At 43.9% G+C, this 18,524-nt stretch overlaps 1 protein-coding gene across 1 annotated transcript in view; it reads left to right on the forward strand.

Annotated features, from left to right (window-relative positions):
* Positions 1-18,524, forward strand: part of LOC126199006 (uncharacterized) — a 362,479-nt gene continuing 343,955 nt past the window's right edge. Inside the window, exon 1 of the mRNA XM_049935686.1 lies at positions 1-31. The gene's annotated coding sequence lies outside the window, so the exon portion shown is untranslated. The remainder of the gene's footprint in view (positions 32-18,524) is intronic.

Genomic DNA, 18,524 nt, shown 5'->3' on the forward strand with positions numbered 1-18,524 from the left:
CTTGTGCCGCCGCTTTGCACTCCACATAGAGGTACGTGCGCTGCGCCGCAGCTGACTCGCGCGATCTGCCCGCGCCGAGCTTCGAGAAGCAAACTTGACAGCCGTCATACTGGGACACTATTTGTACCAAATTTCCTCGTCTCGTTAAGGGTGGAACCACTTCGGTAATTCAGTGTTCCGGTAAAAAATGATCGCTTGTAGCGCAAATCAGGTGTGATATTGTACTCCGCGGTCCATTGAAGTCGGAATACTATGGGTGCGTCGTGCAAAAAACGTTGAACAGGAGTGAAGTGCAGGGCTACTACAAATGATTCATTTGTTTTCAGAGTTCTATATTTTTCGAGGTGTTACATGTACAAAAATAATCGGTGCGTGACTAGAGCAGTAAACTCACCAAGTTCGCATTTTGCACTCTACAAGTGATATACGAGTACCGCTCTAGTCACACGACACACGTCCAAGCTGTGACCAAAGTCGTTGCACATGTTATGCAGCAGCGTCACAGCAGCATTGATGCGTTCTCTGAGCTGTTCCGGTGCTTTTGGCAGAGGGGGGACGTATTCACGGTTCTCAACGTACCTCCAAGGGAAAAAATCACGGGGCGTTACGTCATCCTACACGGGGACCAAAAGAACATTGCCACATGAACTTGACCACTACGTGAAATTCAGCGATGCGCAGGTTGATCGAGTGGTAGCGACAAAGATCGATGCCCCTTTTTATTGGAAGGTGAAAGTTTCGGAACCAGCAGTCATCTGTGGAAACAACAACATCTGCAACCTTTCAGGTAAGAGACACCCGTTACAATCTTCTCACGGAAGAAAAACGGCCGGTATAGTTTCGTCTGTGACACTGCACAAAAAACATTACCCCTCGGCGAATCTCGTTCACGCGCCACAATTTCATGAGGATTTTGAGTGTCCCACAGTCTCCTGTGGCCATTAACCTTGCCAGGTTAATGAAATGTTCCTTCGTCGCCTAATATTACCTTGGAGGCAAAATGTTCAGCCTTGATTGCTTCCTCCACTGTGATGCAAAATAAAAGGCGCCGGGCATATAGTCTTCCGGTTTTAATTGTTACACGAGCTGCAGACGGTACGGTTTGAAACGCAAACGCCGTCGCAAAATCTCCCACGCAGTTTTCTGCGGTATTTCAAGTTCGTGGCTTGCGCGAATCGTTGATTTTTTTGGAACGCGTAGAAACTTTCCGTCGCCCTTTCAACAGCTGCATCTGGCACACTTGGTTGACCGGTACTTTTCTCCCCCCGTCGAAGGTTCGACTCCAACCTCGGGCACGGGTGTGTGTGTGTTGTCCTTAGCGTAAGTTAGTTAAAGTTAGATTAAGTAGTGCGTAATCCTAGGGACCGTTGACCACAGCAGTTTGATCCCGTAGTCCTTACCACAAATTTTCAAATTCTTGTACTTTTCTGTTTACTGAGAAAACCAGTGTCTCAAAATTGTCGATACCAACGCCCAGTGCTCTGTTTACATGCAGTTTTTTCCATACATGCAACAGATAAACATCTCGCATAATCCGACACACAAAAATCTATGACTTTCCACGCTTTCCCGACGGATCTGTTGCAAATACAGGGTTATTACAAATAATTGAAGCGATTTCACAGCTCTACAATAACTTTATTATTTGAGATATTTTCACAATGCTTTGCACACACATACAAAAACTCAAAAAGTTTTTTTAGACATTCACAAATGTTCGATATGTGCCCCTTTAGTGACTCGGCAGACATCAAGCCGATAATCAAGTTCCCCCCCCCCCCTTCCCCACTCGGCGCAGCATGTCCCCATCAATGAGTTCGAAAGCATCGTTGATGCGAGCTCGCGCTTCTGGCACGTTTCTTGGTAGAGGAGGTTTAAACCTGAATCTTTCACATAACCCCACAGAAAGAAATCGCATGGGGTTAAGTCGGGAGAGCGTGGAGGCCATGACATGAATTGCTGATCATGATCTCCACCACGACCGATCCATTGGTTTTCCAATGTCCTGTTTAAGAAATGGCGAACATCATGATGGAAGTGCGGTGGAGCACCATCCTGTTGAAAGATGAAGTCGGCGCTGTCGGTCTCCAGTTGTGGCATGAGCCAATTTTCCAGCATGCCCGGGTACACGTGTCCTGTAACGTTTTTTTCGCAGAAGAAAAAGGGACTGTAAACTTTAAACCGTGAGATTGCACAAAACACATTAACTTTTGGTGAATTGCGAATTTGCTGCTAGAATGCGTGAGGATTCTCTACCGCCCAGATTCGCAAATTGTGTCTGTTCACTTCACCACTAAGAAAAAATGTTGCTTCATCACCGAAATCAAGTTTCGCACTGAACGCATCCTCTTCCATGAGCTGTTGCAACCGCGCCGAAAATTCAAAGCGTTTGACTTTGCAATCGGGTGTCAGGGCTTGTAGCAATTGTAAACGGTAAGGCTTCTGCTTTAGCCTTTTCCATAAGATTTTCCAAACCGTCGGCTGTGGTACATTTAGCTCCCTGCTTGCTTTATTCGCCGACTTCCGCGGGCTACGCGTGGAACTTGCCCGCACGCGTTCAACCGTTTCTTCGCTCACTGCAGGCCGACCCGTTGATTTCCCCTTACAGAGGCATCCAGAAGCTTTAAACTGCGCATACCATCGCCGAATGGAGTTAGCAGTTGGTGGATCTTTGTTGAACTTCGTCCTGAAGTGTCGTTGCACTGCTATGACTGACTGATGTGAGTGCATTTCAAGCACGACATACGCTTTCTCGGCTCCTGTCGGCATTTTGTCTCACTGCGCTCTCGAGCGCTCTGGCGGCAGAAACCTGAAGTGCGGCTTCAGCCGAACAAAACTTTATGAGTTTTTCTACGTATCTGTAGTGTGTCGTGACCATATGTCAATGAATGGAGCTACAGTGAATTTATGAAACCGCTTTAATCATTTGTAATAGCCCTGTACACTTCTCGGGTTTGCCACCGGATCGTATTGTGTAAGTCCCACAATATTTCATCGATGCAACTGCTCGACATCTTGAGGTGGTGGTAGTTGCTGCTGATATCACTGTTGCAAGAAGCGGGAAGTGTATTTGCACACAAAACCTCTTTTCTCGCTTCGTCGTTATTTTTGTTAATGCACGGCACTCGTAACGCCATCTGGTGGGTACAGTGCAAATTCGGTGTGTTTATGGTTAATCATGCATCAGTCGTATTTGTCTATCTAACACTTCGAAAAATATAGACTTTTGAAAACGAATGAATGATATAATTAGGCCTGTATACTACGGAGCTCGTATATGCAAGTGATTGGTATTTCAGTGTAACACCAAGAATTAGGTAAGCGTAACGCCACCTACGTTCCATAAAAATGAAAGAAATCGGAATTGAATGGATCGCGGCCTATCGAAACCACAGTTTATCATTCCGTGATATTACTGCCTGCAATGGTCGGGTCCAATGATCGTCATGCGAATATGTAATCGATGGGTTCAGCAGGACTAAACTCAACGCCTTGCCACACGCGACTAGCGCCCGAGAACACAGCCATATTGTTCGCCAACGGTGCGCGATTGTACCTTGAATTAGTAAATTGGATTCAGGTCGGATCTGTGGGCAGGAAACTCCACTTCATAAACGTTTTCGTCCACAAACCATTGTCTCACTGATAATACTTTATGACAGGGAGCATTTTCATGCTGATACAATCAATCACTGTCAACGAAGTGTCGCTCTGCTGTACACAATACATACTGTGTTCATATCCTTTAGCGTTTTCTTAACCGCAGTAAGCGGACCGCATCCTAGCCACGAAAAAAAAACCATACCGCAACGCCACCCCCTCCATATTTCACTGCGGGCACTACACACGATCGCAGGTAATGCTCTCCAAGCATTCGTCAAACCTAAGTCCTACCGTCAGATTGCTACAGGGTTTAGCCTGATTCAGACTCCAAATCGCTCGTTTCCAGGCATCCACCGTACAGTGTCACCAGTCTCTACACCACCACAACCATCACTTAGCACTGAATCTTAGAATATGTGGCTATTTTTAATCCCTACGCATAATCATTGTGCTAGCTGGATGGCTGGTAACACTTTGGGACTCATGAATTATTCCTTCTGCTGATTTCAAGCATCTTTTACAACCGCCATTCACAATGCTCGACGCTATCTCTCTGACAGTATATGAGGTCTGCTTTGTCTCAGTTTAGATGTGGTTGTTCCTTCGTGTTTCCACTCCACAGTCACATCAGAAGCGATCGACTTGGGCCGCTTGAGAAGGGCTGAAATGTCCCTGATGGATTTGTTACTCAGGCAATATTCAGTGACTAGCCCACGTTCGAAGCCGATGAGTTGTCCTGGCCAACCCTTCCTGCTATTACTGAGTCTCTATTGACAACACAATTGCATCCGCCTCCTTTTATACTGTAAGGTTCGCCTCTCGTGACATCTAGTGATCAGTTCCGAGTTACATAGGTGTGTCCAGATACATTCGATCAGACAGCATATCTACAACAACACTGTGGCAACATCTGGAGCACCACGGAGCCGCAGCAGGGCGATCATTGTCACCATATCCTCTTTCGAGACGAGTCCTGTTTCCTTACAGCATCTCGATGGTCGTATATACACCATGTGATCAAAAGTATCCGGACACATGGTTGAAAATTACTTACGAATTCGTGGCGCCCTCCATCGGTAATGCTGGAATTCAATATGGTGTTGATACACCCTTAGCCTTGATGACAGCTTCCACTCTCGCAGTGATACGTTCAGTCACGAGTTGGAAGGTTTTTTGGGGAATGGTAGCCCATTCTTCACGCAGTGCTGCATTGAGGAGAGGTATCGATGTCGGTCGGTGAGGCCTGGAACGAAGTCGGCGTTCCAAAACATCCCATAGGTGTTCTATATGGTTCAGGTCAGGACTCTCTGCAGGTCAGTCCATTACAGGGATGTTATTGTCGTGTAACCACTCCGTCACAGGCCGTTCATTATGAACAGGTGCTCGATCATGTTGAAAGATGCAATCGCCATCCCCGAATTGCTCTTCAACAGTGGAAGGAAAAGGTGCGTAAAACATCAATGTAGGCCTGTTCTGTGAGAGTGCCACGCAAAACAACAAAGGGTGCAAACCCCCTCCATGAAAAACACGACCAAACCATAACACCACTGCCTCCGAATTTTACTGTTGGCACTACACACGCTGGCTGATGACGTTCACTGGGCATTCGCCACACCCACACCATGCCATCGGATCGCCACATTGTGTGCCGTGATTCTTCACTCCACACAACGTTTTTCCACTGTTCAATCGTCCAATGTCTACGCTCCTTACACCAAGCGAGGCGTCGTTTGGCATTTACCGGCGTGATGTGTGGCGTATGAGCAGCCGCTAGACCATAAAATCCGATTTTTCTAACCTCCCTCCTAACTGTCATAATACTCGCAGTGGATCCCTATGCAGTTTGTAATTCCTGTGTGATGGTCTGGATAGATGTCTGCCTATTACACATCACGATCCTCTTCAACTGTCCCGGGTCTCTGTCAGTCAACAGAAGAGGTCGGCCTGTACGCTTTCGTGCTGTACGTTTTGCTTCACGTTTCCACTTCACTATCACATCGGAAACAGTGGACCTATGGATTTTTAGGAGTGTGGAAATTTTGCGTACAGACGTATGTCACAAGTGACATCCTATCACTTGACCACGTTCGAAGTCCGTAAGTTCCGAGGAGCGTCCCAGTCTGCTCTCTCGCGATGTCTAATGAATACTGAGTTCGCTGATATGTAGTACCTGGCAGCAGATGGCAGCAAAATGCACCTAACATGCAAAACTTATGTTTTTGGGGGTGTCCGAATACTTTTGATCACATAGTTTACGTGCGGAGTCTCCGAGGAGATTGCACACTCCCAAATTGCATTTGTCACTGTCAAACGAACCTAGCATCTGGTGTGATGGTATGTAGTACCATCGGGCGCCTCTGGTTAGCATACCAGGTAGTTTTTACATCAAGCGTTACATTTCTGACGTGTTGAGGCTGGTGGCCGTGCCATGTCGTCAGGGTCTCCGTGATATTATTTCGACAACATAACGCTAGAGATTTCAGCTCTGTGTACCGAATTTCGTTCCCTGTATACCCACAAATCATCTTCAAATTTCGTCACAAATTTTTCTTCTATACTTTATACGAATGATAAGGAAAAAATCGTAATTTGTTGTCTTTCCTGATGTTTCGCATTTAATGGCCAGCAGTGTATTTATATTCCACCTTATAGTTAATGTCAAGGTGAGCTGTCATTTTGGGCGAATGTAATACTATAATTTGGAACATACCATTTTGTACAATTATCTAACTTTAAATGTAAACGATTGTCACAATTCCTCACTTCCTATAACCTACCTTTGTGGCACCAGCAGTGCAGTGTCACAGTCTTTATTCTTCATCGTCTTCTCCTGCTTCCAAGCATCTGACTCCTCATTTGTAGATTTTGTAGCTGTCTCCCCTAAAATAGGGGTACTCATACGGTTGACAGAAAAGAAACAATGATAAAGGCCTGCAGCTGAGCACATTTCGTAATTATTCTTCGTATAAGGTCTTTTACAGTGACTTACAATGTATCCTCTGCCATTACATGTAAGATGTAGTGGGACGAAATTGAAGCGTCACCCATCCACCAGTGTCAGCCCAGTTTGCAGGTGAATATAAGTCTAATTTAGTTTTGTTTATGTATTTTTGTAATATTTGTAATGGTTGTGAATTGTCTAAAGTTTTTGTATTTATTTTTTATGTTTATGTACGGAGAGGGCGGCGCAACGAACGGAGACAGCATCTTGGCTGCCGGGACCAGAGAGAAAATTGCTGGCCACTATACGTCGCGGGTCGACAGCCAAAGAGCAACAGAAGATCCTGAAACCGAGTTGTTGCGTCGTGCTTCTAAAAATCAAATAATTGAGAATTTGTAATGTTTTGTACAACAATGATATCATAGGAAGTTTAATCTTATTGAAAATGTTAGTTTTGTCTCGTCAAGGCTCAGGTTCACGTCTGTATGTAGGAAGATAATAAACTAGTGGATGCTATTAAAGTTGAAATACGTGTTCCGAGGATTTATTTATGAAGAATTATGTGAATGAATTAATAATATATTTGACAAGATTATTGAATTTTGACAGCGTTCATCGCGACTTTGAATCTCAAAAGGTTTATTCAATGTGGTTCTAATATCGATTAAATCAGATAACGTGCATCAATATAATTTCTGAGGAGAAAAAAAACGAAGTCTAAAATTGAAAAAGTTTACGCAAACCAATTGGCCAGAGTGACGTAATTCTGCGCATACGACTCAAATGATGTTTTACAGTTTCGTTCAAGAACCATTCTGAGACAATTTAAAAAGAATATAAATAATTTAGAAGTGGGTTGTAACTGACGTAGGTGACGAAGTCTACACATGGTCATATGTCGAAAGAAAATCATTTATAAACAAATCTATACGTCGTTACACTACAAAGAGCTGTACTTGGCTCTGTTAAACAGTTGCCGACACAACGTTCAGCTGGGTGACAAGTTCTCTCCAGTGAGCGAAACGGAAAACGGAAATATTTCGCTGAGTACGATGTCACAAAATTCGTCTCCAAGGCCCACTAAAGGACCACAGCGAGGTACAATTTTTTCCGTCACTCAGTTTGGATAAAGTTTTCAGTAACGTCAGATTCGACATTGTCACTACATAAAACTTGAGTCATCTGATCCTCTTTTCAGGTTTGTCAGACTGTGTTTTCTATTATCTACATTATTATACTGTATGGTTTCATCTTTCAGTCGTCAAACGAATTTGGAAATGACACTTGTTGAAAAAGAAAAGTCGCTCACCAGAGGAAATGCACTGGGCGAAGTACGTGTGCAGTTCTTTCCTTCTTCGCCAACAGTATACAGCAATGACTCACATCGTAATATGGGCCCTAACACACACTCTCTCCCACTCATTACGCCCCTTTCGTTGACGCCTTGCAGGACACCTTTACTCCTCTCTCCATATATCCATCTGGCCTTTGAGAGCTTCCTGTAACACCACACATCAAAGATTTCAGATCGTTTCATTGCTGTCCTCCCTGCTGCCAATGTTTCATGCCCACACAGGCCCCCTTGACCTAATATAACTCAACCTTTTTGGGGTATTTTTGCCTCACACAGTGGTATATAATTTTTATTTCTCATACGACGTCGGTTGGGCCGGCCGAAGTGGCCGTGCGGTTCTAGGCGCTGCAGTCTGGAACCGCGAGACCGCTACGGTCGCAGGTTCGAATCCTGCCTCGGGCATGGATGTGTGTGATGTCCTTAGGTTAGTTAGGTTTAACTAGTTCTACGTTCTAGGGGACTAATGACCTCAGAAGTTGAGTCCCATAGTGCTCAGAGTCATTTGAACCATTTGAACGTCGGTTGGAAGCTGTAACTCATGAAAAAGTATGACAAACAATTTACTAATAGGGATTTTGTCCCTTTTTCAAAAATGTTCGTATTGTTTTGCCCATTTCCTGAATGTGTGAAGTACTCCCAAAATTAATGCAATAAACTTAGTAATTTACATGTATTTTCGCAACAGGAATCAAGCGACATAAAACTATGGAGTATGTATATTTTAACCGTAAATATCACTTGTAAATGGAACAACTACGTTCGAAATGCGTTGTGGAGGAGCAACAATGTGAGGACTGAATGCAGCGTTTTTTACCAATTTAGGGCAGATGGAACAAGTAATCGTCCAGATTATTAAGTCCACATTAAACGCATTCTGTGCGTTCTTTATCAACTACTGAGTTTTGCACTGATAAGTGCGTTTCTTTATCAATTACTGAGTTTTGCACTGATAAGGTGAGTAATTACGAAATAACTTACTTACTGATGCTAAGCTAGTAACAGTATAAGAATAGAGCTAGTTATTTATACCGACAAGGGAATTTCAAAAAGTACGTTACACATTTTTATGACAGGCAAAGTTACTTTTATTAAATGCTTCAAAGACACAGATACATAGCATTATTTTTCAACCTAGTCATCTAGTCTGGCGTCGGTGCTGTGTGAACGAGTTTGTTTGCGTGGCCATCCTCCGCAGCAAACACAGAAATATTTGTTTTGTAAATAAAAACCATCTTTTCTTGCTGGACTGCATTTTTTTCTCCCAGACGCGTTTTGCCTTTTTCACTTTAAGGCATTATCAGTCGGATACAGAATGATATAGTTTTGGTTTGATACGTGTTATTTGCAGATTATCATTCTAGACCCCACTGATGATGCGTTAAAGCGAAAAGACGAAACGGATCTGGGAGAAATAAAACATAGTGCAGCAAGAAAAGGCAGTTTTTATTTACAAAACAAATATTTCTGTCTGAACGTCCTCATCGTCGGACAATCTCTTCCCCCTCCCCCAGACGTAGTTTCAGTTTTCGGAAAAGACGGAAATGGCATGGTACAAGACCTTGGCTTACCGATCAGCATCATCCACGTCTGTGCGGAATTGATCAAATTGTTGGCATCACTTGACTAAGGCTGTGTGCGACATTGCATTTGGTCCATTGTACCACCAGAATTTCACGGTGGATCTGCGTGCAATTTAGACGTTTAGCCCACAAGAATCGTACTGTCCCGCATACTTCATCTCTGAAGTACGTTTCCACCTGCCGCTCCAGTTTATGACACACCTGTTATCCGCACCTTGACTGTACTCTCTTCTGACAATGCGCCAGTCTTATTTCTCAATGGTCTTAGCGTGCGACGACAGCTGTCACTCACTTTCTGAAGCCTATACGTAAAATGCTCACATAAAGGTTTGCACGAGCTGCATATGTATCACCCTGTGAAGGCTTACATTGTTTACGAATTTATTGATAATAACTTTAAAAATTATTGCTCATATTGAACTACAACAAAAGAAATAGCATTCACAAGAATAACACAAATTTAGTCTTGCAATGATTCCAGCGTTTCTCCATCATGTGAATGAACTCTCGAATCTCTGGAACACTTCATTCTTAACCAAACATTGCTGCAACCTCTTTTTACTTTCTATTTTTCTTCTTCCCCTTTTTTCCTTATTTTTCTCCTCTGCCCTCTTCTTCTTGGTTGTGGTGGGACGGTGATTACGATAAGCCAACTGCCAAATGATTCTGTGTAGTTTATATAGGGTCCATTATTTGAGATTGTAATTGTACGTATGAGTAATAATCGTTGAAAACGGGTAGTCGATTGTGAACTATGTAGGTAGCCGTGTGTCCGATCGTCGGATCGTGGGCATCGTAGCTTTTGCAGCCTTTTATTTCCATTATGCCAATCCAGTTTGAGGTTGTGCGATCTATGACTGCAAGTTTCCTTTAGATATAGAACCGTATTTCAGACGCCGTTCCACCCGTGAGTAGGGAATGAAAGAACAGGCCTTACGAAAGTAAACAAATAACTTTACTGTGGCCTAGAAACAGAAAAATAACGGAAATATAGGCCGTCTGTTCGAAAGTACAAATGGTTCAAATGGCTCTAAGGACTATGGGACTTAACATCTGAGGTCATCAGTCCCCTAGACTTTGAACTACTTAAACGTAACTAACCTAAGGACATCACACACATCCATGCCCGAGGCAGGATTCGAACCTGCGACCGTAGCAGCAGTGCGGTTCCGGACTGAAGCGTCTAGAACCGCTCTACCACTGCGGCCGGCTAATCGAAAGTACACATACAAGGTACTTCAAAACCCTTGCACCATGTCTAGGGGTGACTGATCATCATGAACAACGTTTGTTGGAAATGAAATGTTCGCTGACGCTTCCCGGCAACGCTACGCGTCCTTTTCTACTGTTTATGGTCCGGAGAGGTGGCAGGGCGTAGACACTTTGTGGCAAGCCATGCAACTTGCGTTTCTTATAATCCAACCACCTGCTCCATGTGCTAGGGGGTTGGCCAGACCCATTAAAGTTCTTGTTTCCCTTCTAGAATTTTCTTTCTAGGCTTGGAGACGCTCATTCTTAATGTTCTCTTGTTGACAATCATACTGTCAATTCACTGGGATAGGTAGTATTAGACAATGCTGGTTCGGTGAAATCTCATCGTCCCACGGCCTACGAATACCAAACGATGCCTTGCTCATCGAGAAGCGTCAGCAAGCATTTAGTCTCTCACAAAAGATGTTCGCCGTTAGGTGATCTATCATCTCTAGACATTTAATGCAAGACACTGAAACATCCTCCATTCGCATATCTTTGAAATCAAAATCCAGTGGCGGTTAACTTTCAATACCGTGTTGCCCCGCCCCTTTTATAGTAACATGCTACCAACCTCCTTGTAATTCTGTCCACGTGGTGGTCGTACCTTGCTCCTCAAGCCTGTCTCACTATTCGACGGCGACCCACGTGCGGTCATTCAGTTTGTGCGGAGGGTACCTACCAAGGATCACTGTAAGTTTCAGCGGGTTCCAAGCGTGCTCAATAGGGTTCATGTCAGCAGATGTTGCATGACATTCCTACCTCCTGGAAGAAATTGTTCATGAGGTGGGCGCTCCGCAGTCGTGCATTATCACCCTGAAAGTCGAATCCATCGATAATATGTTGTTGTTGTGTGAATGGTGGATACCGATTAAGTGCCACGATGGCCGTCTCATAGCCCAGGATGCTTGAGCATAATGATGGGTTTACTTAAAGCCAGCAGCTCGACGGTCAGTAGAGCTTAATTGGAAAATACATTCTTTAATTAATTACCAAGGCCCCGGGAGTAGACAACATTCCATTAGAACTACTGACAGCCTTGGGAGAGCCAGCCCTGACAAAACTCTACCATCTGGTGAGCAAGATGTAGAAGACAGGCGAAATAACCTCGGACTGCAAGAAGAATATAATAATTTTAATCCCAAAGAAAGCAGGTGTTGACAAATGTGAAAATTACCGAACTATCAGTTTAATAAGTCACGGCTGCAAAATACTAACACGAATTCTTTACAGACGAATGGAAAAACTGGTAGAAGCCGACCTTGGGCAATATCAGTTTGGATTCCGTAGAAATTTTGGAACACGTGAGGCAATACTGAGCCTGCGACTTATCTTAGAAGATAGATTAAGGAAAGGCAAACCTACGTTTCCAGCATTTGTAGACTTAGAGAAGTCTTTAGACATTGTTGACTGGATTACTCTCTTTCAAATACTGAAGATGGCAGGGGTAAAATGCAGGGAGCGAAAGGCTATTTACAATTTGTACAGAAAGCAGATGGCAGTTATAAGAGTCGAGGGGCATGAAAGGGAAGTAGTGGTTGGGAAGGGAGTGAGACAGGGTTGTAGCCTCTCCCCGATGCTATTCAATCTGTATATTGAGCAAGCAGTAAAGAAAACAAAAGAAAAGTTCGGAGTAGGTATTAAAATTCATGGAGAAGAAATAAAAACATGACATTGTAATTCAGTCAGAGACAGCAAAGGACTTGGAAGAGCAGTTGAACGGAATGGACTGTGTCTTGAAAGGAAGATATAAGATGAACATAAAAAAAAGCAAAACGAGGATAGTGGAATGAAGTCGAATTAAATCAGGCGATGGTGAGGGAATTAGATTAGGAAATGAGACACTTAAAGTAGTAGTGGAGTTTTTCTATTTGGGGAGCAAAATAACTGATGATGGTCGAAGTAGAGAGGATATAAAATGTAGACTAGCAATGGCAAGGAAAGTGTTTCTGAAGAAGAGAAATTTATTAACATCGAGTATAGATTTAAATGACAGGAAGTCGTTTCTGAAAGTATTTGTATGGAGTGTAGCCGTGTATGGAAGTGAAACATGGACGATAAATAGTTTAGACAAGAAAAGAATAGAAGCTTCTGAAATGTGGTGCTACAGAAGGATGCTGAAGTTAGATGGGTAGATCACATAAGTAATGAATAGAATTGGGGAGAAGAGAAGTTTGTGGCACACGTTGACTAGAAGAAGGGATCGGTTGGTAGGACATGTTCTGAGGCATCAAGGGATCACCAATTTAGTATTGGAGGGCAGCGTGAAGGGTAAAAATCGTAGGGGAAGACCAAGAGATGAATACACTAAGCAGATTCAGAAGGATGTAGGTTGCAGTAGGTACTGGGAGATGAAGAAGCTTGCACAGGATAGAGTAGCATCGAGAGCTGCATCAAACCAGTCTCTGGGGATGAATACACTAAGCAGATTCAGAAGGATGTAGTTTGCAGTAGGTACTGGGAGATGAAGAAGCTTGCACAGGATAGAGTAGCATGGAGAGCTGCATCAAACCAGTCTCTGGACTGAAGACCGCCTTGCCACGGGTAATGAAGCCTGACTGTAAGGCTGGACAATAGTACCATGTTCCGATACTTCTGAACCCACAGAGTACTCTCAATGGCGATGAGGGGCGCCCGACACAGTTAGGTGATGCCACCCCAAAGTAAGACCGGCCCACCTTCCTGCTGAACCTTCGGGACCGCCTGCATTAGACGTGCATTGGAACCTGCCCGCTTCCACACTCTTCTCCAGCTGTCATTAGGCGATAGATAAATCCTGCACTCGTCGGTGAAGAGAAACTCATGCCATCGTCCCAGATTACATTCAAGGCATCGCCTTAAATACCTTCTTCGCTCATCACTGTGCTTGGGGTGTCTGCTCTTGTTCTTAATGGACGCCTGGCGGTCGAATTGATCGCATGGTGACGGTTGCGTACCGTACCGTCATGGTCGACACTGCTCTCTGAACTCCTTCCAGAAATGCAGTGCGCAGTTCTGTTGCAGTCTCCTTTCTTGCGTGACAAAATACAGATTTCAGTCGCTAATAACCACGAGACTAAAAATGCATAACAATGTTTCAGTCCGCAACAGGTACTCCTGATTGTACGTGTTTGTAACGCAGTATTTGTTTTGCCTCTGACGTCATCTTACTAGTGTAGGGGCATGCACGTGACTGTTACGAATTAGCTTCTAGTAAATTTATAACTTTAGATATATGAAGATACAATCGGTGACCGTGCAGCTCGTTAGAATGAAATTACAATTAAATCAATACTTTCAAATGAATATTCTTAGCTGCATACAGGCGTTGATTTACGTCAACAGGGAGAGTTGAAAATGTGTGTGCCGACAGGGACTCGATGCCGGGATCTCCTGGTTACATGGCAGACGCTCTATCCATCTGAGCCACCGAGGACAGAGAGGATAGTGCAACTGCAGGGACTTATCTTGGCAACGCCGCCCGTGAGACCCACATTCCCAACTCACCGGCCATTTGACCATCTTCTGTGCGGATGCACACACATTGCCCGAACTCATACGGGAATCGGTAAAGCCGCGAGTAATGAGTGTAATGGGTAGGGGCACTACGAATATAGTGCGGGACAATAAGTTGCGAGATAAGCTCCGGCAGGCGCACTATCCTCTGTGTCATCGGTGGCTCAGGTGGATAGAGCGTCTGCCCCGTAAGCAGAAGATCCTGGGTTCCAGTCCTGGTCGGGGCACCAATTTTCAACTGTCCCCGTTGATGTATATCAACGCTTGTATGCAGCTAAGGGTATTCATTTCATAGTATTGATTTAATTGTAAGTTTATTATAACTTCAAGTTAAAATCAGCAGTCGAGATCGTAATAGTATTTGTTTATTTATCGGTTGCGGCTTATGTTAAAGCCATCTTCAGAATATTTTGGCCCCCTATGGCTGATGCTGGCAGCTGCTCGGTTTTCTCATCATAGCACGGTCGTACACAGCCAAAAACTTCTGAAGCTGGCTTTAACGTAAGCCGAAACCGGTAAATAAACAAATATTATTGCGATCTCGACTGTCGATTTTAACCTAAATATAGCACCAGGTCGCTTTACTCCATGGACAATGTTGTCTAAATTTATAATTTAGAAATTGGTGTAATGTGGAAATGCGTATAGGTAGCACATTGATTTGGGTGCCATTGTGAAGAGCTTGTAGAGCACTACCAGCACTACAAGTGCGACAGTAAAAATGTTTGCAAGAATATGACTAAAATCGGTATCAAATTGAAAGTTACAAAATAATGAAAAATGTCGTCTTATGTCACTCGTAAATATGTTTGGAATATTAGAAAACTCAAGTCGGAGAAAAACCTACATCGAAAGGAATCTAAGCAGCCTCAAAAGTCCATTGCCAACCGAATATGAGAGATACGCTAGCGTGGAAAAGGAATGGGAAAAAAAGGTGCAAAGCGACTACGTAGCTGTCCCATCGTGCATACAGCTGCCGCCGATAGTCCAGACGTCTACGGATCACACGTGGGCGTCGTTGTAGGGCAACACAGAAGACAGTCATAACATAGGCATAGATGGTACCGTGACACCGCCAGATAAGTATGTGTCGCGACCACCAAATACGGTTGTGTTGTCAACCGAAGCTAAAATGTCGGGTATCAATACACGCCGCTTGATCAGTTCTCATAACATCACACCGACATTAGAAGACTTTCCCCTCTTCATCCTCACAGGAGGCTTCAGTTTTAATGCCGACAGCAATTCAGAATGATGCCTACTACAACACTCGGCAACACCAACATCACCAGAAACTTGAGTTCGATGTATGGAAGTTGCTACATGCGATAAACTTTTCATTTTTCTATTCTGAAACTAATTTCTACTCTATATAACCACTGTATTAAAGAAACTTGAATAAATTACATAGAAATTCTTCCAATCCATTTGTGGCATGAATCACCAAACCAGTGTTTAATAGTAGTAGTTGAAAACAGTCTTTGTTGCAATATTAGTTTTCTTATTTATCAACTATGCGTTTCACCTTATTTAGGCATCTTCAGGCTGATCTTAATTTGGTATTTCTTAGGACGATCCTTTAGACAGTGTAGCTAAGGGGCATCGTCGAGTACATCAGGCCAACATCGCCTTCGTTAACCTCAGTAAATATTTTCTAGGTGGACGTGAGTGATTCCAAGACCTGCATCAAGCATTCACATTCACAGGAGCACATAATAGAATAAGATGTGGCTTACGTGGTTAGCATAGTTAAATAGTAGACTCCCTAGTCTAACTATTGGCGTGGTACACCGGTCAGATAACCAGTCCACCACGATGCCACTCAATACTCGCTCACAGGCATTTAACTAGGACTCTGTCCATGTTCACACCGCACAATAAGTGTGGCGGCCACACAGTGAACAACGCTTGATTGCGAGCGACTCAATATAGAGTGTCACTCCGACTCGCTAACGACGGAGGTGCTCTCCCAGTGAAATACTGAGGAGAGACTTTGTTCCTCGCTCTTTGCGTACACGTATGAGCGCACTCGCTCTCGTTACGTGTTCCTGCTCCAAGAGCAACAACGGAACAGCCCCTTTTTCTGGAAAAGTTGCAAGGGTATATCATTCGCTGTCTTTCCTCATTCCTCTGGCTGTTTGTGTCAGAAATATTCTGCCAGTCAGCGTTGGTCTTTTAAACGGGAGAATGACATTTCGTTTGAGTCGACCAATGCGGAAATCTGTAGCATCTCGGTTAGGCATATACTGTCCTCCTGTGAGAACTCCGTAACTACGCAGTCGGTCTATGAAAAAATGTGTCTTCTGGGCGCTCCCACACAATGTAGCGGAATTTCCTTCTAAGTTGAACAGTGGCTCGTTATCCCTTCGCTCCGGCAAACTCTGTCTTCTCTCAGGGCGGTCGCTTCAAAAAATGGTTCAAATGGCTCTAAGCACTATGGGACTTAACTTCTGAGGTCATCAGTCCCCTAGAACTTAGAACTACTTAAACCTAACTAAACCTAAGGACATCACACACATCCATGCCCGAGGCAGGATTCGAACCTGCGACCGTAGCGGTCGCGCGGTTCCAGACTGTAGCGCCTAGAACCGCTCGGCCACTCGGCCGGCTGCGGTCGCTTCAGCCGAAGTAGGTATGTTGTTGACCCAGCCCTCTGAAGGGACGGTCTTCCCAGCGGGCTGGTTCCCTCTTTAGAACGAAAATTCCTGTGGCTGTCATGTAGTGTATGCCAGCCTCTACTTTTCTCAACCTCTGTGTGCACTTGCGATTTACTTATTAGATCTACATATTTCTTACATGAATTCATACAAAATTGACTCTACCTTATCGAGTTTGAGTTCGAATGAAGCGTCTTGATGTCCAGAGTATGATTGTGAGGATGGAATATGTAAGAAATGAAGGTGAGGAGACCACTCCACCTTTCAGCCTATACTAGTTTCTTTGGTGCTCAAGATATCACAATATAAGGAAATGACTGACATTAGCTGCTAGTGGGCACTTATTTAAATCAAAGGAGAAAGTTGAAAATTTGCGCCGGTTCAGAATTCGAACTCGAGTCTCCTGCTTACTAGGCAGATGCTCTGACCACTGTGCCATCCAGACACTGTGGACATGGCAAATGCACAAACTACCCCAGCACACATCCTGTCAGACCAAAATTCTCAACTTGAAAATATGCTACTGAAGTAGTGGGCCTTGCCAATTAACCTCATTACTCATGGCATTTCGCTGATTCCTGTAAGAGTTCGAACATGATCTGCAACCTCACTAAAATTATTAATTGGTCACCTTCACCTTAATTTTATAAGTGGTATCCATTCTTTCAGACATGTCCGAAAGAACAGAAACAATTTTGATCCTGTTGCCACTATTACAGAACAGACACCATGTATATAATTAAGATGAGAATGACCAGTTGATCACTTTAGTGCAGGTGCACAACACACACGAACTCTTACGGGAATCGGCGGAATGGCGCTAGAAAATAGAATAATCGGCAATGGGCGCTACATCTGTAGTGTGTAGATAAGTTGACAACTTGGGTTTCATGGGAAGTGTGTTAGCACTATGTCCGGATGGCACTGTGGTCAGTGCGTCTGCCTAGTAAGTTGGAGACACAGGTTCAAAATCTCATCTAGCACAATTTTTCAACTTCCCCTACTGATTATACTCCATGGCAGCTGGCAGATAATGTCAGTCATTTCTTTGTGTCTTGATTCATAATGGCTGTAGGATCAAAAACTTATCTGCTCTTTTGGACATGTCCGAAAGAACTGACAGCATATGTATAATTAAGGTTCGAATCCTGCCTCGGGCATGGATGTGTGTGATGTCCTTAGGTTAGTTAGGTTTAAGCAGTCTAAGTCTAAGGGACTGATGGCCTCAAATGTTAACTCCCATAGTGCTTAGAGCCATTTGAACCATAATTAAGGTGAGGGCAATCAATTGATCACTTCAGTGCAGATGCACATGACGCTCAAACTCTTGCAGGAAACAGTAAAATATCACGAGTGATGAGGGTAATGGGCAAGAGCCACTACATTTATATTCCTTGGATAAACTGAGAATTTGTGTGTGAGGGGAGCCGTGCCAGGGTAGTCTCTGCAGCTGCAGTAACCACATATATTATTATTAAACAACTTGTGTAACGGGTATAAGTGCAGACATCTCCATTGGTGACTGAGGATGGTATAATGAACAAACGTGCATGAATTGTGTTGTATAGGTGCCAGGAGTCAATTTGTGGGATGGAGTTCGATGAATGTTGCACTTGGTCAGTCAATACACTGTTTGTGAATGA

This window comes from Schistocerca nitens, chromosome 8 (assembly GCF_023898315.1).
Source record: "Schistocerca nitens isolate TAMUIC-IGC-003100 chromosome 8, iqSchNite1.1, whole genome shotgun sequence".
NCBI classification, from domain to species: Eukaryota; Metazoa; Arthropoda; class Insecta; order Orthoptera; family Acrididae; genus Schistocerca; species Schistocerca nitens.